At 41.7% G+C, this 21502-nt stretch overlaps 1 protein-coding gene across 1 annotated transcript in view; it reads left to right on the forward strand.

Moving 5' to 3' along the window:
* Positions 1–21502, forward strand: part of LOC120796097 (pro-neuregulin-3, membrane-bound isoform) — a 334227-nt gene that overhangs the window by 206446 nt on the left and 106279 nt on the right. The window lies entirely within an intron of this gene.

Consider the following 21502-nt stretch of genomic DNA (forward strand, 5'->3'; position numbering starts at 1 on the left):
ACCCCCGGGACAGGATCAATGTATAATCTGATTCAGTTTGTGTTACAGGAAAATTGAGACAAATCAGGTTGTAAAAGCGTGATCAATCCAGACCTTTAATGGGGATAAATCGAGCCGGTTTGTGGCATTATTTGTCGCAGAATTAATCATTTTTATTTGTTAGATGAAACTTGATCCTTTTCGCAGTGGTTTTTCTCCCGAAGACTCATAACTCAAATATCAAGTGCCATTCCAGACCACTTGTAAAACAAGCACCAGATTTTCCCCCAGAGCACTGTTTAGCGCTGTCGGTGTGCGACGGTCGTGTTTGTCAACCTGGGGGGACAGAGGGGAGGGAGTCAGTGTGAGTCACAAGGACACACACACACACACCAATTCTCACTGCTTTGGGGAACATAGTCAGGCTTTCAATCATTAGTGCTCAGCTAACCAGTAAATTAGTCAGTGTGCTAAGATAATATTTTCAGAACATGGCAAGAGGCCAAGCCATTCACTTAAAACAGTATGTGATGCTGAATTTGATTAATTACTTTTTCAGCTTAGCTGGATTTCCCAAAGAGAACAAAAACTCTAACTGTAATTATCGCTGCAAAATAACGACCCTATCTATTTAAATATATTCGCTTCCCTATTTACCTGTATACTCTTACTCTCCTTTGTCTCTTTACATTCACATTCCGGGTTTTGGAGAGTAAGTGGCGGCTCTCTGAATAATTCACTGTTTTTCTAGTTGCCGCAGTCACTCTTCTGAGCCAAAGGAACTGGGGATTCAACTTCATCCCCTCGTTCTCGCCACTGTTTATTTATTCTGTCTCCAGAGGTACGATGAATTTGATTTTCTCGTGCGCTTACCGTATTTCCTCAAATAGTGGCCGGGGCCTCTATTTACCTCAACTGCAGAGGGGCTTAAGTTGAAGCAGGCTTGTATTAGAGGCAGGCTTTTATTTCCAATTCTCTCTGGTTGATAAGTGGAATCGGTCATATTTTAGTAGGAATCCTTGTTTTCGTTCGCCCTGGTAGCCTTACCGCATTACACCGTTAATACAGACTCAGCTCTTCCTGTAAGAGTTTCAAGTTAAAAGCCCTCTAAGCATTTCAGTGGGCAGAACCCCTTTGTTTCTTAACAGCGCTTTTATTGTTAAGCATTTGCAGGCATACCATATGCAGCAACATCTGGACCACATTAAACAACGAAAAAGCAAAGTCGATCATAATAGGACAATAATAGTTCAAATGAGTAATCCAGCGTTGAAAATAGCATGATTATATTGTTGAATTTCAAAGTAAGTGGCAGATATGTACATTATGCTTAACTGGCATGCACATTATATGACAGGCACCAGGTCCGCTGGTTTTTATGGGAGGAAATACAGTATTATTTATTTCCCCCTGCCGGTGTGACCGGGCAGAAAGGGCCTGCCTCAGTCTAGTTACCAACAAGGGCGAGGTCTAAGCCCGTCTCATTGCCCTCTGTTGAGAGGCTATTCCAGAGCGATAGAGAGGATATGTCACCTGGCAGGTAGGGGTAGCAGGGGTCTGGAAGAGATCCCGGCAAAGCCCCCGCCAATGAGTCCAGGGGCTGACACGGACACTCCCGGGGGGGCAGAGACAGATATATGACACGCATGCATTCACAAACCTTGGCACAGTTTATGTGTTAGAGGCTAAGATGTTGGCCCAGACTGTGTGGCGGGTCATAGAGCTCCCCAACCGAGGCTCTTTGTCGGGAAGAAATTGTAAAATCCTCCTGCAGCGCCGGCGTTAACATTTTTTTTTTTTTTCAAACATAAATTATGAAGGAAGGGTGGCAGCTGTGAGGCTCGGTGTGAGTAATGTGGGTAAAATCCTCACCTTCGCGTTGTGCACACATCTTGAACTGAATTGATTAGGAGTACATGACTCAAGGATATTTGTGAATAGAAAGGATAAACAGCAATGTAGACTTAAGGCAGTGGTTCTCAAACTTTTTCTGGCATGCCCCCCTTCAGGAGCTGAAACCAGTTCACGCCTGCCCACCCCACTATTTTTATCACTCATTAACAGTGATCGGGGAAGCAACTTGTAAAATAGGATCCAAGCTGAATTTTAGTGAAATAAAGGTCAGCACGATAGCAACGGGAAACTTTTGTTTCCCCTACATAAATCATCATATTCCTTCCAATGAGTTTCAATCCAGATTTTTCCCCTGGCCAGCCACACCCCACTGATTTACAGCCCGACTGCCCGTTTAAAGGGCAGCTCTGTGTTTATTGATGTGCCTCAAATTTTTGGAGATGCATTCTTTTCCTCTTTCTTTTGCTCAACAATTTTGCTTCGGGATCGAGAGCTTCTACCAAAGGCCAACAAATGAAAAGCACTGCCATCCTCAGTGTCATCGCTCTCTTGTCCCTTGCCATTCATCCTCCTTCCTTTTCTTTTACATCATCCTATTCGATTGGAAGGCCCTTAATATTAATGATACTCAACAGCAACGTGCTCTAAAAGGAATAGAAAGAGCTGGACCATGATGAAATACAGGTAGAAGGATTTAAATACCAGGAAAAACACAGATAACTGAAACCAAACTCATAACGTTAGCTGTGATGTTTCCCCATTTCACTGCCCTCCAGCTATTTTTCTGATACATGAATTGAGTTCAGCTGAAAGACTTGTACAAATAAAGTATTTTCGTCAACAAACTTACTCCAAGAAATAAAAGATGAAATTTAAAGCAAGAATCAAATTTATCCCACTCCAACTGTGAGTGATTTGTACATCTCAAGAACGAAACCATTCCATCACAGTTGACAATAATGATTCCTGAGTATGTTGGCACAAACTAAACAACAAGCTACGTTGTGCAGCAGATAAACCACTTCTTTTCGGCGTGTAATCCTCCTCCCCCTCGCTCACGGTCCTCCTCATCCTCCCTCCTGTCTCTTTCAGGGGTAACCTCATGCTTCTCCTAAAAATTCAGCCACAGACCAGCACCACCAGATTGACTTGGGCCGCATAGGTGCAAACAGCGGCTGTTCAGTGGAATACGTGACGATCCCCTGCCCCACTCGTACACACATAAACACACAGTGGCAAGCCAATTAACAAGAAGCATGCATGAAATTGAAAGTATAGTAGTAATAATACACATCTAAGCTGCCAGTAAACAAGGAGATTAAAAGTATATGAAACAAGATATGCAATATATACATATAGACACAAGAATAAACTATCTATATATATATATATATATATATATATATATATATATATATATATATATATATATATATATATATATTTCTCGTGGGTTATACCATATATATATATATATAGAGAGATATAGAGATATAGATATATATATAGATATATAGTTTTTTACAGTATTTCCTCAAATAGTGACCTTTATTTGTTTGTGTTGACCACCCCCCCGGCCATTATCAGATACCCAGCTTTTAATTGACTATCTATTTTTATTTGAGGAAATATAGTATATAGCCCATTCAGCCCATTGTTTTTCCCAAACATAAAGAGCTGTCTCACCACTACGCATTACATTGTGGGACAATGTGTCCATCATAACCATATTCAAGAATCAAGCAAATGTAGCATGTATGCCGTCATCTTTGAGTATTTTTGATCTAATTTAGTCGCTTCTTCAGTCCCAGTAAGTGTGGTTTTCACAATTTGTAGCTGTCTAGATTAAAACATGGGCTAGACATACTTAAAAAGCTAAGGTTTTTCACATGTCTAGGTTACATTTAATCATTTTTTCATTCAATTTAAATTACTATATATCAACATCGAGTTAGGTCTGAGCTGTTGAAGCAACAGTTATAAGTTATTTCTTATAAACCTCTACTTTTCATCCAAACTTCGCCTAGCTTTAACCTTAACCTACGATTCCAAATATCTTCCAACACGCAAATAACCAAATCGATGCTTACTGGCTTGTGAACATAGCGCACATGCAAAACCCACGAGAAATTAGTCAGCCATAGCGTCGGGGGTGACCAAACTAAGGTATAAAAATAAGTAGATTTCCTTGAGTGAGAAAAATGTCACCCTCCAAGGTCCTGAAGTGTCTCCTCTGGACATTTGACAGGAGGTATGCAACCACTCACACAAGAGGCCCCCAGACAAAGCTGCAGTGAGAAAGCGTGAATGAATGTATGAAAGGCTCAGTATTGTTTCTGACGGCAGGAATTTACCTTGACAGCAGAAAAGCCTCCGGGATGAAGGTGTAGCAGATCCTCACCATATAGAATGCTGAAGTGCACATTGGTGTCTGTGTGTGCGCGTGAGTTTGTCTGTGAGCGGACCAGTGTAAAGGTTCATTTTAATTAAAGGGAAAAAGAAAAATGTGATCTGCTCCTGCCTACATTCAGAAAACCATCTGGTTGTTGTTAAAACTGGAAAGTACCATTTTTTTTTTATTTTTATTTTTTTTAACTCAGGCACTAATTCTCTCACTTTCTTCCTGTTTTTTTCTCCTTACCCTGCACTCCCTCTCTCTGTTTTCTCTTTTTCCATCTCTGTTGCTCCATATATCTCTCTCAACCCTCATCGCCATCTGTGCGATAATAATGGCACGCCAGTGGGAGTCCGACTGGTGTCTCTCTGACCGTAATAAACAAGGCTGATGCCACGGCATGCTTTCGTGGTGGGAGAAAATTAAACAGATAAGAGACTGCATATTGTGGGTAGAAGGCGCCGCTTTCGGTGAGTGAATCCTCCAAGATGCAAAGAGGAGCACTCGGCATGGTCATGCAAAACAGAAGCGGGGGGGGGGAGACGAAAACAAATCAGCAAACAGGCAATGAGAGTTGTTTTTGTGGTGGCATGGAGACCGAGAGGACTTGAGTGGGAGCAATGGCGGCCAAACCTCAGTATGTCACTGTGTGCTGATTTAATTAGTACTCACTGAAGGCCTAATGATCTCTCGGCAGCTCAGTCGGGGCATCCTATAAAGGGAAGTCAATTCAGTGCAGAGGAGTCACCCATCATGGGTGTCATATTCATGCTTATTGTTTCACCTTCTTTTTTAGCCATCTTAGCTACATCTTGTGCCTGAGCAGAAAACAAATGGAGCAGTGGCCTCTTGTCCTTGCCTTAAAGCTTCACAATGTAATATACATTTTTGTATTAACAATGAATCAAAAATTATCACCCAGTTATATCGCTTGACACAGCCTTCAGTCTATTGTAGCCTATTATTTTCGGTTTTAAAGCACTGCTCTTATTAAACTCAGAGAGACAAAGTTGGAGACTAGCCAGTGAAGCCAGCTGGTCTGGTTGGTGGACACTAAACCACAGCTAAAAGGAGACTGAGTCCTGACCTACAGTCATCTACCCATACTTATGTTTAATTGTCAAATTTCATCTGGAAGTCCTGTGACACAGGATCGGTCTTTTCAGCAAAAGGCAGGGTGGCGGTCGGTTTTGATGGAGGGGTCAACAAAACATTGGACTTTAACCGTGTGTTTATTATTGTAATTGTGACGTCAAAGGTCCTTTGACCTTAACAAAGTACTTATTTTGACCGAAACCGTGATCTGTCCCTAAACCTCACCAATTTACTTTTGTGCCTAAACGTAACCAAACCTTTAACATAGCATTGTCACATCTTTAAAGTGTTTGTTTGTTTTTTACCAAAGTGAGTTTTAAAGTTTTAGACTTTTGTCCGTGGCGTACTGTACCCCCCGCCACCATAGGGTACTCTTTCAGGAAACACTCCTATGGTTGTATCAGAGGGTAGGGACAAATGACCTATATGGTTGTTTAGGCTGGACGAATCATTGGGACCCTTTGTTGGGCAGAGCACCATCACTGTGCACCAATCGCTGATTAGAGCTTTAATTCCTAAATATAACTATAATGTTTTCAACTTTTTAGAGTATACTGTATAGCGGCATGTACATGACTGTGACTTGTGCTAATATAGGTATTAATATCTGATTAGTGTGCGATTTCCTGTAATTGGGAGTTTTCTCAATCCATCTTCCTCAGTGCCATTTCCTTGGCTCTCAAACTTCTCAACTCCGCATTTGATTTGTATTGACATCTTTGTTAGTTTTAATTAGCAAGATTTAACAAGTTTAATTGTGCAATTGCATTAGCTCACTCGGTTTAGTAAACAGCACAGAGTATCCAATTAAGGCTCTTTTGCAAACATGCACATATACAGTGTGTGTGTGTGTGTGTGTGTGTGTGTGTGTGTGTGTGTGTGTGTGTGTGTGTGGAAGAACAATCAATCCCCTTATGAGAAACATAACATTGTAGATATGCTCATTTGGGAAAAGTAATGCTCTGGCTGAATCTACCAGAAGCTGTCATCAGAGTTTAAACTGTAAGGCCAGAAGCTGGTCTCTGTTGTTGCACAGGCGCAACAGCCCGCATGATTTTGACAGAAAGTGACAGGAAGTAGAATGGTGAGATGTGTACTGCTGGTGGTAATCCTCGAAAGCTTTAGAAAATTGTCACATTTAACACGGTTTTGAATAATAATACTTAGACAAATTACGGTCATTAATCACAAAGACGTTTTCCAATGAATACCCCCATAGCCGGTGGCAACTGGACCCTGACGATGCCAACTGCAGGATTTTAAAGATGGTTTGATAAAGAATATCCTAAAGCAGTCAGATAAAATACAGTAAGAAGACTAAGTACTTTAATTCTTGGGCTTATTAATATTGTAATTTTCATGATGTCCCAGAGGATATTGCACTAATGCTTGGCAGAAAAAAAAAAAAAAACACAACTCTGCAACACATTTAGCACGGCACCAATAGTGGCAATCACAGGATAAAAATGCGCTTTTCGGATTAAAATAACAACGTTTGATGCAACTCCAAACAAAACGTATCATGGAAGCCAACATTTGCCTTAGATGAATAACAGTGCACTTTTGTAATTTTACTGAATTAGCAATGTTACAAATTGAGTAGCTGATGGATAATGTAACAACAATACAATATCAAAAGTAGACCTATTATACCCGTGAGCATTGGTTAATTACCTTGAACATTTATTAACACTTTAATAGGTTCTTATACCACACTGTCAATGAAAAAACTATATGATTTTTACTCCCAAGTAAAATATTTAAACCCAAGACTGACCGTTTTTACGGTTGCCCCATTCAATCCAATAGAAATATATTTGAGGTGTTTTGTGCGTCATTTTATTCACATTCCGATCACCACCGCGATTTAAAATAAAACTGCGGATTTGCACAGTCTTGGACAAAGCCGCTCAAAATGAGCCTGGACTGGCCCCTTGGTAGGTCGGTGGGGTTTAAGGGGCGTTAAAATGTCAAAAGAAAACACCAAATTTAATTGTACAATCAAAATATTTACCAGTGGTAAAAAGGTTCACCATGTGCTTTTAATATCTGCATGATGCTCTTTTACATGATGTGCAGTAAATCATGGACTGTCCGAAATTTTTATTTTTTTTTTGCAGAATAGTGAGAAAGTAGTTATTCAGTACTACAGACTGGACTAGAATCAGCATTCGAAAACCAGGAACTTTTTCATGGTGTCAAACACAGTGAGAGCAGAGGTGGTAAAGATAATTTCACTTCCTGCTGTGCTTTTGAAGAGAGTGAAAGCCCGGCTGTATTTCGTTACATATATCAGTGCATGTAATCAGTGAGCCGAGATATGTGGGGACATTTATATTCCAACACCCACACAGTCAGCTCATCTTTAGGAGGCTCATAACATACGACAGTGCGGTACATTTGGTCATGTGTAAAAGCATTTTGTAGGTGTGGGTGTGTGAAGACACAACACGCACACACACACACACACACACACACACACACACAGAGAGAGAGAATCGAAAATGTTTGACAGGTCTGCCAGACCTGTCAGTGATGCCCTGAGGTAACAGAGAAGGAGACCTGACCGTGACCTTATGGTGAAAGACAAAGCAAAATGCATGAAAAGGGACAGGGCAACAGACAGAGATGGGGTTATGGGAAGTGTCTGGCACATCAAAGGTTGAGGGATGTTCCAGTATTATTCTCCATAATGATGTACAAATACACACAAACACACAGAGAATGTGTACAGTAACAATGCTCGGCAGCGAAGCAGAGGAGAAGTAAGCTAAGGAGATAGTGAGAGGACTCAGGGAAAAGAGGAGTGAGGAAGCAGACAGTAATTTGGTGATGTTCCTAATCAAGGCATCCCTTTCAAGTCAGCAGGTTTGATGTGTTAATAGGATGCAAATGTATGCAAATGAACCCTCCTTTTCCCTCCAAAAGTCTGACTGACTTTGCGTTGGATCCTCCTGCAGGATGGAGAACCCTGGGTAAAAGCGGAAGAGAGCGTGGAGAGGTACCGCTGATTTTTATTTATTTTTTTATTTTTTAAGAAAAAAATGAAAACGGGGGAAAGTTTTGAGCTAGCCACAAAGACACTGTAATTTTCCATGCCTACCTTGGGGAGTCTTTCCCCACTGACTGAACTCGGGCACAGAGGTGAATTTCAGCATGCCTGAAGAGAGGGAAAGAAAATTAATGTGACAGTAAAAAGAGGAAGATGGAGAGTAGAATATGTTTACATAAAGGATTGCTAAGATAAGAAGAGAGAGAGAAACGGAGAAAGAGGGGCAGAGATTGAACGAGACAAAGAGGGACAATAGAAAAGAGAGAATAACTAAAGACAAGCTGTGGCTGCAATACTAAGCAGGTCTGGAGTCCCAGTGCTACCTGCGAGCTACACCAGCCTGCTGATGTATGTTTTTTTCTGTAGTGCAATTCCCGCCGAAAATGCCAGCAGTGCCCCGAGCCCAGCTATGTCCGTATCCTGCTCCGGCTAACAAGAAGCAGCCCTCTGTCCCTGTGTTTTCAGAAGAGCGAGGCTCGATTACACACACACACACACACACACACACACACACACACATGTTAGCGCACACGTGAGCACACATGTAGCGCATGTAGCCTATAGCCAGGCACCCGCACACCGATGCCTCACAAACACGAAATGGGGACAGGGTTCAAACACAATGTCTACATGAAGCAGCTGCCTCTTGCACGTTTTCCACGCTTAAGTGTTTGTGAACATTCAGTGCTTTCCTATCTCAAAATCCGGTCAAGGTCACTGTCATGTTGACGCCCAGCTAACGGCCATTTTTGACATATTCAACTAGAAGCCCTGTATTGTCCAATAAGGCTGCTTTTGCCAATTAGTGACAATGAAATATTACCTGAAATGCCATAAATCAACTGTTGTAAAACTGTTGGTCCATCAGTAGTTTATTATAACAACACTGTATTTTCTAACTAAGCATTTTGATCCCATTCATTGTGACTACAGTTTTGTTTTTGTATGTAACAAAGCAGATGTTGATGAGGCTGTGACTGAAAGTAGATCGTCAGAAACCTCCATTTGCTGTTGAAGATGGCGACGTATGGTTGAAAGCTCCAGAAAAAGATACTATTCCCAAGGTCAAGAATGAAAGAAGAAAAAGAACTTTCAGGCTCAAACTAAATGAAATTACGAGCTGTCAATTTTATATTAACTGTTTTTAAAGTTTAGCAGTTTAACCGGATTATTTGCAGGTAATAAGGAGAATGAGCAAACCCGTGATGTTGATTGTAATCTTTCACTGTGCAGGAAAACCGGAACGCACATCTGTGGTAAGCACAGTATGTCGGAGCCGTGCCAGGAAGCCAGTCTCTCTGAGTGTAAGCTTGAGTCCGTCCCAGTGCCCACACTTGGGGTCTTGAGAACTGAGGGTGCATGTTCACGGCCCGCCAGGTAGCAGGCATGTGTGTCCCACATATGGAAAAAAATGCCCGAGTGTTTATTAATCCTGATTTAGAGTGGTATTTAGAGCCATTAGCGTCCCACAATTCACTGCTCACTGTCAGACTTCCTCTAACTGACCCCCCCCCCTCCATTCCCAGATGTCGTAGATAACCTTGAAGAGTACAATGTTACTGCGACCGATAAGAATGACGGCCAAAACTTTGAGATTAAGACCAAAGTAACTTTTGTCGCTATGTGCGGGATCTGCACTTCCCCCACTTACGCCTCTCAGTTGCTAGCGTCAAAGAATAGCCATGCATTCTTGCCATTGCTGCCTTTTGGACATAAAGCATTATAATGTTTTAGAAACGTGCTGCTGGTGACAGCTGCGAATGAGAACAAACACACATGCTCCCAAAATAGCCTTTAGAAAATGCACAAAATGTGGGTGATGTCTTGATTCAGGGAGTAAGATTCCCGTATGCTACTCATAATGCAGGGAGAAAATGTGATTAAATGGCTAAAATCCTCACACACATTAACAGCAGCAGCACTTTTAGAAAAACAATCATGTAACATTTTATTATTGCTTTTAAAGAAGCAGTAAGAATGAATAAATAAATATGAAATATTAATCATGGTGCTTACTCTCAACTTGTTTTTTGTTGCGTTTGGTTCATGAAAGCTGAATCAACTGAGGGAGAGCGAAAACTGAAGGTGATGAAATAGAAGAAATAATTTGTTCGAATTTAATCAATAAATTAAAGACAGTTTCCATATTATTTCTAATCAATGCTCCCTAACCTGCATACAATATGTTTCTTATCGCATATAATAGTTTATTAGCGTGCGTAGATCGTTTGTGTATGTTCTGTATGTGCCTGTGTGGGTGAGACTGTAAGTGTGAGAGTGGGTGGTGTGTTTATGTGTGTACATAAACACTGCTGGCTATAAAGGAGATAATCATGTGCTGGAGAAACATATCCAATAATGGAGCCATTGTTTTTCATTTTTTGAGTTAACAGCAGGGCTGTTTGCGCCTGGCTGGACTGGAGAGACTATTTCAGGGTCGTAGCCCCACAGTGCTTTGCTTCGGGCTGAGACGGGACCAAACAGGAGTCTTTCCATCTTCTAGCCTGGCCAAGGACTGAATCCAGCATCTGTCAGGAGATGACACGACGTACTCTGGGTCTGCCTGAAGTCCGTGTGTCAGCTTGTTACTGAGAGAAAAGAAGAAGAATACATGGGCGAGTGATGGAGTGAAAGGGGGAGCGGAGGGGTTGGAGAAAAGTTTGTGTGCGTGCGTTTTTGTGCACTTTCTTTTTGCACTTTGTCTGATGTGATTGGAAGAGTGGAAGAGATAGAGATGGTACAGTATCCCAGAGATTTCAAATACAACTGCTATATCTGGGAGAGGAGAGGAGGAGGAGGAGGAGGAATGAAGTGGAGGGGGTGGGGGGCTGTGACGAGATAATGGCAGTGATGCTGAGGGATGCCGACAAGCTTCCATGTCAAAGTCTCAACCTGTCGCACGCGCACACACACACACACACGCGCAGACACGATGTCATTCACGAGCTAGCACACAGTACACACACACACACGAGTGGGCAAACATACCAGTGCAGATACTGTCAACATTCATTTGTGGAAAACAGAGAGCAGGCAATGCACACGGGGACCAAAGTACGCATGAAGGAATGAACACGCGTAAGCTTTGGCACCGGCTCACAGTTGCAGAGATTTACTGAGACCACAACTGAGTCTCACCCTATCCTCAACCTTCCACAGGTCCAACCTCTACCCTAAAATCAAGCCTTGACTCCCGAAAAACCCCAAACGCACTCAAATTTCCAGAAATGTCTCCGCACCAAACGTCTCCAATTGGTCCTCACAAAGATACATGTACAAGAGCACACACACTTGAGTGTCATATACCGTGCAGCGCTCTCATCTCATCAGTGGTGGTGTGTACCCACAATGCCGTCCCTGCACTGGCTCAGGCGGGCAGGCGACACTTACCAGACAGTTGCTCAGAATTTACTAATCCAGCTATTGGTATGCAAGAAATTAAAAGTATGAAACAAGTATGAAGCCGTTTTTGAACGCTGCTGCCAGTGTAGAATCTGAACTGCACAGACAGAGAGCAACATGTTTTGATTCCAGCCCATTCATTTGTCATTCTTTTGTCATCCATCATCCGTAATTGGTTTTAATTTTGGCTTCCCACATTGAATTACGGGACAATAGCATCCATCAACTCTGCTTTTCAGAAATCAGGCAAATTTAGTCTGCATGAGTTACTTACTTTTGCCAGGTCCCAGTGTGAATGCACTGCAAACTGAAAACCCTGATAAAATTATTATGTAGGATGCAATTGGGACACAGCTGCCTAAAAGACCATGCTGGGACCGTTTAACAGGTCTTTGTTCCTTTCCGTGTCTCTCTGCTGTTTGTAAGCTGTTTGGAGCCAAAATAAAACCAGACGTCTCTTAAGTTTTTGCTGCAACCCCGCTGCACGGTGTTTCTCTCTTTCAGCGCTGTCCTCGTGCTTCTAAACTTTGTTGGTTCATCCTCTGAACATTTTTTCTCGTGCTCCCCTGTGATGCTTCCTACTTGACCAACTGTCACTGAAGAAAACAACAGTGTTAAGTGTGTAGCTAGCACACTGACAACCCAGTCCTTTTAGTGCCAGCTCCCCTGCTTACGCTGCCTGCTGTATGTCAGAGCTGTGAACTGACCTTTTATCACTGCCAATTAACAGTAAAACTTAACTGCCCTCAAACTAGAGACCTCTGACTTCCTCTGTCTGTCTCCCTGTCCCTAATGGAACCATGGGAGAGAGTAAAATGGACATGACACCGTGTTGAAGTAAAGTGAAGGTGAAGAGCCAAATATTTTTTTTAAAACGGAGTTAATATGGTGTTTGATATTTTTTGTTTGTTTTTTTAATCTTCTATGTTGCACTCAAAATAGATCAATGGGGGAAATGACTATATTGCACATTAATTACGGGCTCAAAAACTGAAATTGACTGATTTTTATTGTGTGCAGTCAAAGTCCCAGGCATGATTAAGACATCTTTTTGAGCTGTAAAAGAGGAAAAGCAAACGCATGCTCATTGATTCAGTATTTCCCATGTTAACTTTGCAGAAATAAAATGTTATTTCACCGGAGCATTTTAAAATGCTCTGGTGAACGTTATCATGTTGCTAAACAAATGTCCAGCTGGTTCCCAATGAACACACACGCCATCCACGCACCTGACGTTATTAGCTACACCGCCATGCACGATTGACTGTACATTGCTGTGTCTCTGAAGTGAATAGTGTGTCAAGGAAGAAAGAATGCTTCATCGAACCTGTACTCTCAAATGGAGCGGCGGTGCCGGCTTTGCATTGTGAGACAGTGAGAACAAAGAGTCCTCCAAAAAGTCAGCTGCGAATACAACCTGAACCCTGTGTTGTGCCACGGGAATGAGGGAAGTTTCAAAGAAGGAAGTTCAACTCTTATGGCTTTGTTCAAGGGCCCAGTGGTGGCACTTGCTAATGACAAAATTTTCCAGAAAGTTACTAAATATTAAGACCTTGCAACAATTCAGTGAGCCTTTGTCTTTTTCTCTCTTCCAGGGGAAAGATTTTGCAACAATTTTAACACGGCGATTGAAAAAATGCTCAAACTGAATCCTTTGTTGTAGTCCCCAGTGTGACCTCCCAACTTCGCCTCGTTTTTACTGCACACCGGAGGATTTCCTCCGCCTTCCGCTGCGTACTCCCTCACTGTCTTTGTCACGGCCCTGGGAGAGAAGAAGGCCTGGCCTTTTTTTCTCTGTGACAACCTGTGTCACGGCATCATGCGGAGCCGGCAGAATGTGAGAGGAAGAGGGATAGAAGGGGTGGATGTGCATGTGGGACGGGTTTACCATGTCCAGAGCAGGTTGGGATTTTTGCTTTTATGCGGACATGCTGCTGAGCTGCTTGATTCAGGAAGCAGCAGCAGAGGAAAGTACAAAGTGAAGGTTTTATTAAGGTCACAAAGTAACTTTATACCTCCTCTATTAGTGTACGGTAGGCTGGCTCATGGAGATACAAAAGTCAGATCGATCAGCATTGCAGATGGAGCAGCGCGGGGCGGAAATCGGTGGAATTAGCTTTGATATGTGTTATAAATCAGCTGGTAGCGATTGGCGAGCTAGCAAGGGTTGCTGCTAATGTCTCCCAGTGTGATAATCAAACATCTGTTAGTAAAAAGAACTGACAGGAGGGATAACAATCATTTTGATGGGCTGAGCAACTCAGGGTGCTCTTTCCACATGTGAGGAACACTTAGATTTGATAATTACGCATCCGTATATGCATATTTGGTCGATAATAACATAATTTCAAGCTTTTTAACTTTGTGCACGATTGAGATATAATTACACAGCATCAAAGCCTCGGAAGTTGTGCCATGGCGAGCCACTTGTACGGATAATAAATGAAACATAACCAAATGTTATGCAGGGTGGTGGTTTCTTTACTGTATCTTAATAGATTCACAGAGGAATGCTTTCCTACATTTTAATTTAACTGCTGGAAGTAGCACTTTGTTTTTAATTGTGTTGTACTGCAGAAACAATATAGAAGACACAATTAAGCTGCACTGTAAAATGGCTCTTTTTTTGTCTTACTTTTTTGGGATGTATATGCGTTATACTGTGGCATTATTCATTCGTAGATATGTACTGTACCAATTTGTACTTATTTATTATGTTCTATGTATGAATTGTATAAGATATGTGGTGTTATTGTGTTTTTTGGATGCCTTTTTTTAAACATCTGGCCTGGGATAGCAGATGAGCAACCTAGGTCACCTCTGTCCTTATCAAATAACTTAATAAAATAAGATCAAATAAACAAAAATTAAGAGTTTACAGACACATGACAAATCTTTTTTTTGTGCTGAGTCATAAACTAAATCTTCCAGAAGACAAAAGACACGTAAATTCAGGTGTATGTCATTATTTGAATGAGACTTTACCCACCAGCAAGTGTAGCTGTCAGTTGCCCAGGAATATTCATACATACAGAAACAAGAGAAAACATCTGAAGAATTCAAGATAATTAAAGTAATATTGTAAATATTAAATGTGTTTTTGATCCACAAATGCAACAATGGTACTACTAATAACTGCTAATATATATGATTATAATAATAATACTTCAGGTATGATGAAGACTATAATAACTTAACATGACAGCTGCATCCACTTGGTCCCTCTCTTCCCGCTGAAGAACCAAAACTCAAAACATTTCATGGGATGCGGTTCCCATGGTTCAGGCCAAGAGACACTGACCCGTTGATCTCTTTAGTTCTAGTTTGTTTCGTGTTCACACTAACTTACACATCACAGATGAAACAAGAAGTGTAACCATAAAGTCTGTACAGACTGACAGGTAACTCACTTGATAGGCGGTTTTGTGACTGTCATCCTGGGCATTGCTGCACTTCCTTTACAGTTCCCACACTTAACGGATGGATTGCGTACATTCAAGTAGTATATCAATAGTAGTTTTAATAGATACAAGAGATAAAATATGCTGCTCAAGTACAATCCAGAGTTTGCTTTGCAGTGCTCTGAGAAAGTTGAAATTACAGCGTTCACGTCCACAGACATTTATGTCTATTTACAGTCTGACATTTATGTCATGTCAGTATAGAATACGGTAGAGAGCAGCAGAGACAGCGGGTGTGGATTTGTGTGTGTGTGTGTGTGTGTGTGTGTGTGTGTGTGTGTGTGTGTGTGTGTGTGTGTGTGTGTGTGGGAGAAATCGAGGGAATAGAACCTACAGCAGGTCAGTCCAGGAGAGCCAATTAAAGAATAGAGCCTTTGGCTTAGTTCAGCGCTCAGGGGGAAGAATAAAGGACATTTATTGGAGGATATTGCGTTGTATTCTCACAATCCCGTCGTACCTATGTGGGGACATTTCACAGTAAACATGTGAATTATGTGTAACAAGGGGGAAAACAGACTGTTCCAGTGAGAAGATATCAGTCACCTGGTCCCAGCCATCATGTAGCTGTTTTTTGTTTGTTTTTTTCAATTATATACAGAGCAAATGTTTGTATCTTATGACGTCTCGGTGCTCATTTCCATGAGAGTATGTTCTTCTTTTGGTGCCATCTGACGTTCACATCGAACCAGACTATCCTCTGAAGGAGCGGCTGTTCGTAAAAGTTGCAGACCTACAGTATCTAGATGTTAAGTCCCGTAAATGAATTGCGGTTAGTCTGTAAAGGGCATTTTTGCTGTAGCACCACCACCATCAATTATTAGTGTGCTTAGTAACTGCTTTGCTAACTTGGAGGAGCTGTTTGCAAAATTATGCAAAACATGCTGCAAAGCAAGTTTATTTGACTTGAAGCAAAACGCCTGAAGCGAGATCAGAGGCACTGCTGACTTCTCTGCCCCCGTGAAAATATTGATGCAGGCTCATCAGAGTCACTCTCCTCTGATTGAGTCAGAAGGTTATTTTTTGCCGTTATTCATCCTCTCTGGAGATGGTGATACAGTCGAATTTTTTTGGAGCCCACTCTGCCTGTAGGAAATGGTGCACATACTACCACTATGGCATGGTTTTCATTCATTTCAATCTGAAGTTTTAGAGCCAAGGTAAATCAGGCGATGAAATTTCTCTCTGGAAGAAATTTACTCAGCCTTGAATCAACACAGTGAATTAAGTCATCACCATTAACCACACCGTACTTATCACTACAAGGAATCGAGCAAGACTTTGACTCTCTGTGCAAATAACATCATCTCTTAAATATTAAAACAGCAAGAAGATCTGAAAGCTGACCACTGACCCTTGTGCAATCAACCAAAATCTTGTTTCTTAGCAAATGGTCATGATGGATTGAAGCGGCTGTGCAGCCCCCTGCTAAAGTAGGATAGCCTGCAGTGGTATTAATGACTTTCAGGATGGGGATATAGATCTGTTCATACAATCACATTACGGGGACTCACCCACTTTCTGGGGACATGGAGTGGATCTCAATAAGGTTGATCCTTTCTATTAGGTTAAAAACTTGGTTTAAAGTTAGAAATACTGGGCTCAGGTAAAGTTGGTAGGGTATACGGAGCAATGCAGTTGGTTAGATCTAAAGACAAAAAGCAGTTCATACAGCTAGAGTGGGGGGACTCACATCCCATCTGGGGACAAACACTTGGACTAGACATAAGATTTTTGGGTTAAGACTTTTGGTGTTTGGTTGAAGTTAGTGTTGGGTTTAGGGCTGGGTTTGGGTTATTTTGCCTCGGCATGTTGTAGTTCTGGTTAAGGTGAGAGTAAAGTGCAACGTACATGTTTTTCTATGTAAACCCGGACACCGTTGTGCTCCGGGGCATTGAGAAGTGCCACGCTCCTACTCCCCGGCGCCGACGCACATCAGCTCTTTAGAAAAGCGGCCATTTTTAACAAGTCACACACACTGGCCAGGTCAACGCGCGCCGACCACTGTAACTCTACTGTTCCTTGTGTCTACAGGCACGTCAAGTGTGTGCTACAGGTGTCAAATGACAAGCACAAATTGATGCATTGCTATACAGTAGGATGCGCCGATAGCGTCGGCAACAGTGTTTGTTGCAAGTCTCCTGGGAATAAATGTAATGCAGTGCAATGTTCTCACAAGTGACATATATATTATTCATAGATCTCCTGAACCGTGTTTGACTGTGCAGTGATATTCATAGCACATTGGTTGTCGATGGGGTCCCTTCTCTGCCTTTGTAGAATAACACACCTTCCTGCTCCTGTGCCCTTACGCATGCTTGTGCATAAAATGCCTGTACGAATGGGACTTGTGTCTAATGAGGAAAGGAGTGACTTTTTGTTTTGAAACAGATATTTTTTTATTTTTTTTTTTTATATCCAGTGCTTCTTTGAAGACAATGAGCCACGAGTGAGAGGCATTTTGAAGCACTTAGGGTCATATAACACCATTTTCAGCTATTAAAGTGAGATAAAGACATTTTGCAGACATTTTAAGTGGGCACTGTATTCAAATTTTACACATAAATGTGCACAACATTGATTGCAAAGACTCTCAGTACCTGAAAGAATCCTTTTAAAACACTTGAGAAACCATACTTGATCTTCTTGGTCTCATTTTTGTTCTTATTCTTGTTATTATAATAGCCTAACTGGGGAAAACCACAAACAGTATTGAATATTCTAAACATCTTCGCTGTTCCCTACATATTTTGGTGCAGCTGTTCACTGTTTAGTAAACCTTTACACTCGGATTTACTCAGATTATGAACTCAGATTATGAACTAACACGATCTATTTAGACGAATAACACACAAGTCATCGGGTTGCTCTTGTCCATACTGAATACATCGTTCAAACATTCTCAATGTAGGTTGGAAAACGTATGTGAACCCGTCGGCTAATGACACTACCAACAGCTGATTGGAGTCAGGAATTAAAAAACATGGAGTCCAGACAATGAAACAAGATTGGAGGTTTGGGTTAGAGCTACTTTGACTTACAAAAAACACTCAAACATTTTGACTGAGTTTGAAATTCACAAGAAGCATCTGCTGATGTGAACCATGACTCACAAAAAAAAAAAAAAAAAAGATCTCAGAAGATTTAGGATCAAGAGTTGCTGATTTGTGTAAAGCTAGAAAGTGTTCATCCGGAACGTCATCTCAAAGAGTTCAGATATTCATCAGCGCACAGTTAATTGTCTATAACTGGAGACACTGTAGAACTGTGGCTACTCTTCTTAGAAGTGGCACCCAGCTATGATGTCTGTGAGTTTCATAGCACACAGAAACTCACAAACAAAACGCAGAATTCTACCATACGCAAACAATGGTGCACGTTTGCGTGGAGAATGGTGTCCACGGCGAGAGGGAGCCGCTGCTCTCCTAAAATACATCACTGCACGCCTATAGTTTACCAAAGAGCACTCCACAGTGTTACTGGGAAAAGGTTTTGTGGACTGATGAAACTAGGGGGCACTGACAAGCGACAGGAAAGCAGCCTCCCAGTGGAGGATGATTTGAGGCTGCTGTGCCGTCTCTGGGCCTGGACATAGCGCCGTCGTCATCAAGTTTATCAAGGTGTCTTACAGGATAATGGTCAGGGTGGCTGTCCGCCAGCTGAAGCTCAGTAGAAGTTGGGGGATGCAACAGGAGAATGACCCTAAACAGTAAAGTAAATGTACAAAAGAATGAATTCAAACAAAGAACATCCACCTTTTAGAGTGGCCCAGTCGGAGCCCGGACCTTAACCCTCTTAGTAGAGATGCTGTGGAATTGCCTCAAAGAGCCGTTCACTCCAGACATCCTAAGAATATGGCTGAGCTTAAGCAGCTCCGTATAGCGGAGTTGAGGTCTAATCCGCAGCTACTTGTTCGAGGTTACCGCTGCCAAAGGAGGTTCAACCACTTATTAAATCCAAGGGATCACTTACTTTCCCCACCAGCACTGTTTTAAAGATTATAACTGTTTGCGAGTTATAAGCTTAAGCACGTCGTGTTTGTCTGTACTCGTGATGTACGTGAAGATCGGATCACATTTTATGACCAAAGAACACCAGAGGAACCAGGTGTTTCCAAAGGATTTGCATACTGTTCTCGCCGTGTATCATGCTCATCACAACATGAATGCTAAACAATGCCTACAAAGAAAGGTATCTTCCTCTTTACAGCTAATCAGCTATTCACCAAGCTCTCTACTCTACATTCTATTTGACATGGAAAAGAAGATTAAGGGCAGCAGGAGACATGACTGCAGTGACAGCACTGTTTGAATTGCCTCTCAACTTTCACACATTATCCTCCAACTGGAGATATACAGCGACAAGGCTGAGTGCCTGGTCTCTCTTTAAAAAAAAAAAAAAAATGAGCCTCTTATACTGACTGAGACCATGAAAGACTTAAATTACTATAAGAGCATCTACTATATCTGTGGTATGAAATTGAAGGAAATTAAGACCTAAAGTTGAAAGCGTATATGGTGAGGCTGGGTGGGCAGAGACAGCTTTTCTCTACCAGCGGATTGAAATCAGTTCGTGTTTGCGCATGCGCAGTCGTGGAAGCGGGGCTTGCACGCCAAAGGTGCAAATGCGGACGCGTTGTCAGTATGGCCGGAGTTCACACGTTCGAACAGGTGTTTGCGTGTTGTGGAATCGAGGTGACAGAGAAAGACTGGCTGTGCAGGAAGAATAAGAGGGGGAGAGAGTGAGGGAGAAAATGAGAGGGAGAGAGAGAGAGAGAGAGAGAGAGTCAAGGTCAGAGAGTAATTAGGCTTTCTCTGTCAGACCAGGGAAACTGTCAAGCCTTGGGGATGAAAAGTGATTATATGGGAGTATGAGAGCAAATGAATTCTGTTGCAGAGCCAAGAGAAAGGTTGGGAAAGAGAGGAAAGCAGAAAGCATGGACATGGTATGAGCAGCAGCTACCAGCTGTCTTTTTACTATTTCAAATTCAAACAGATACCAAATCATGATGCAAAAGACGGGAAAGCAGGTGAAAGTGAAGCGATGGGATGCAAATGCTTTCCGGCCTATGTGTTGAACAAAACTCCAACAAACGTGTCTTGACAATTACACGCAACCATTTTGTTCATTTACACCCTTTACGCAGTTGAAAGAGGATGATGCTTTCATCTGACTCCATTATGTGAGCTGCATACAAATAACCGGACTGATGTGTTTGCCAGAGCATATGCAGTGCGTCTGAGGTAATGTGTTTTATGTGACACATGTAATCAACGCAAAAACGATACAATGTAAGAGTCACACGGAATCACAACACATTAACACTAATCAGTCATGACGCAGATTCAATTGTCTGTCAGCCATTTTGTAATACAGCTGCAAGAGCAAGCAGATGAATAGAGGGTGTCTCAGCGTAATATGTCTTGTTGGGTGCACGTCATGAGTTAGCGCTACTCGGAAAACTGCGTTCTTCAAGCAAGAAGAGAAAGTTTTTATAACTCCCGTGTCCTAAGCAACACTTTACCACCTCTGTACAAGAAAACACCAACTTCACCACTTTCTGATAAAAGGACACGTTAATTGCATGTCCCTTTATTAAAGCTTCGTAGATGAGTTGAGAGCCACTAATAAGAGAGATTTTGTGGTTGCCAGGGTGTGAAAAATCTCATGGCTGGTGACCCCCCCCCAAATTTTGGCACAGATTCTGCACAAATTAACAATTTTAACAGTTAGAACTGAGGACTTAGTGGATAATTATACAAACCATAACATTTATAACTGCACAAGACTTTTTTTAGATATTATAGACATTGAATAAGCCGTGAGCATTTATTAGTGGCTTACCAATATTTTTGAATGCTTTATTGTGAAATGAAAAGGATAAACACAGGCCAAAGGTTGGCACAAAAAAAAATGGCCACCCAAAAGTAGCTCACACCAATGATTTGTAACTGATCCAAGACACGTTATTAACTGGTTTAATTACTATTAATAAAGCGATTAGTTATAACTTGTAAAATGTTTGTAAGCAGTGCCTTATTAGAGTGCTGCCAACAAAAAATTGACCTTTACACTTCGTAGGATTATCTAAACACACACCACACATCACACATTATGCATCCAGAATAATTAATTTAAGAGAAAACAAGCAACAGTCAGCTAATATTTCACTGCAAAACTCTACCCAGAAATGAGCTCTACTCACCAAACCGACAGAACACAGAATCTCTCACATAAATCCAAGGATGGGAGTATCTTTATTTCATT

Source organism: Xiphias gladius, chromosome 11 (assembly GCF_016859285.1).
Source record: "Xiphias gladius isolate SHS-SW01 ecotype Sanya breed wild chromosome 11, ASM1685928v1, whole genome shotgun sequence".
Taxonomy (NCBI): Eukaryota; Metazoa; Chordata; class Actinopteri; order Istiophoriformes; family Xiphiidae; genus Xiphias; species Xiphias gladius.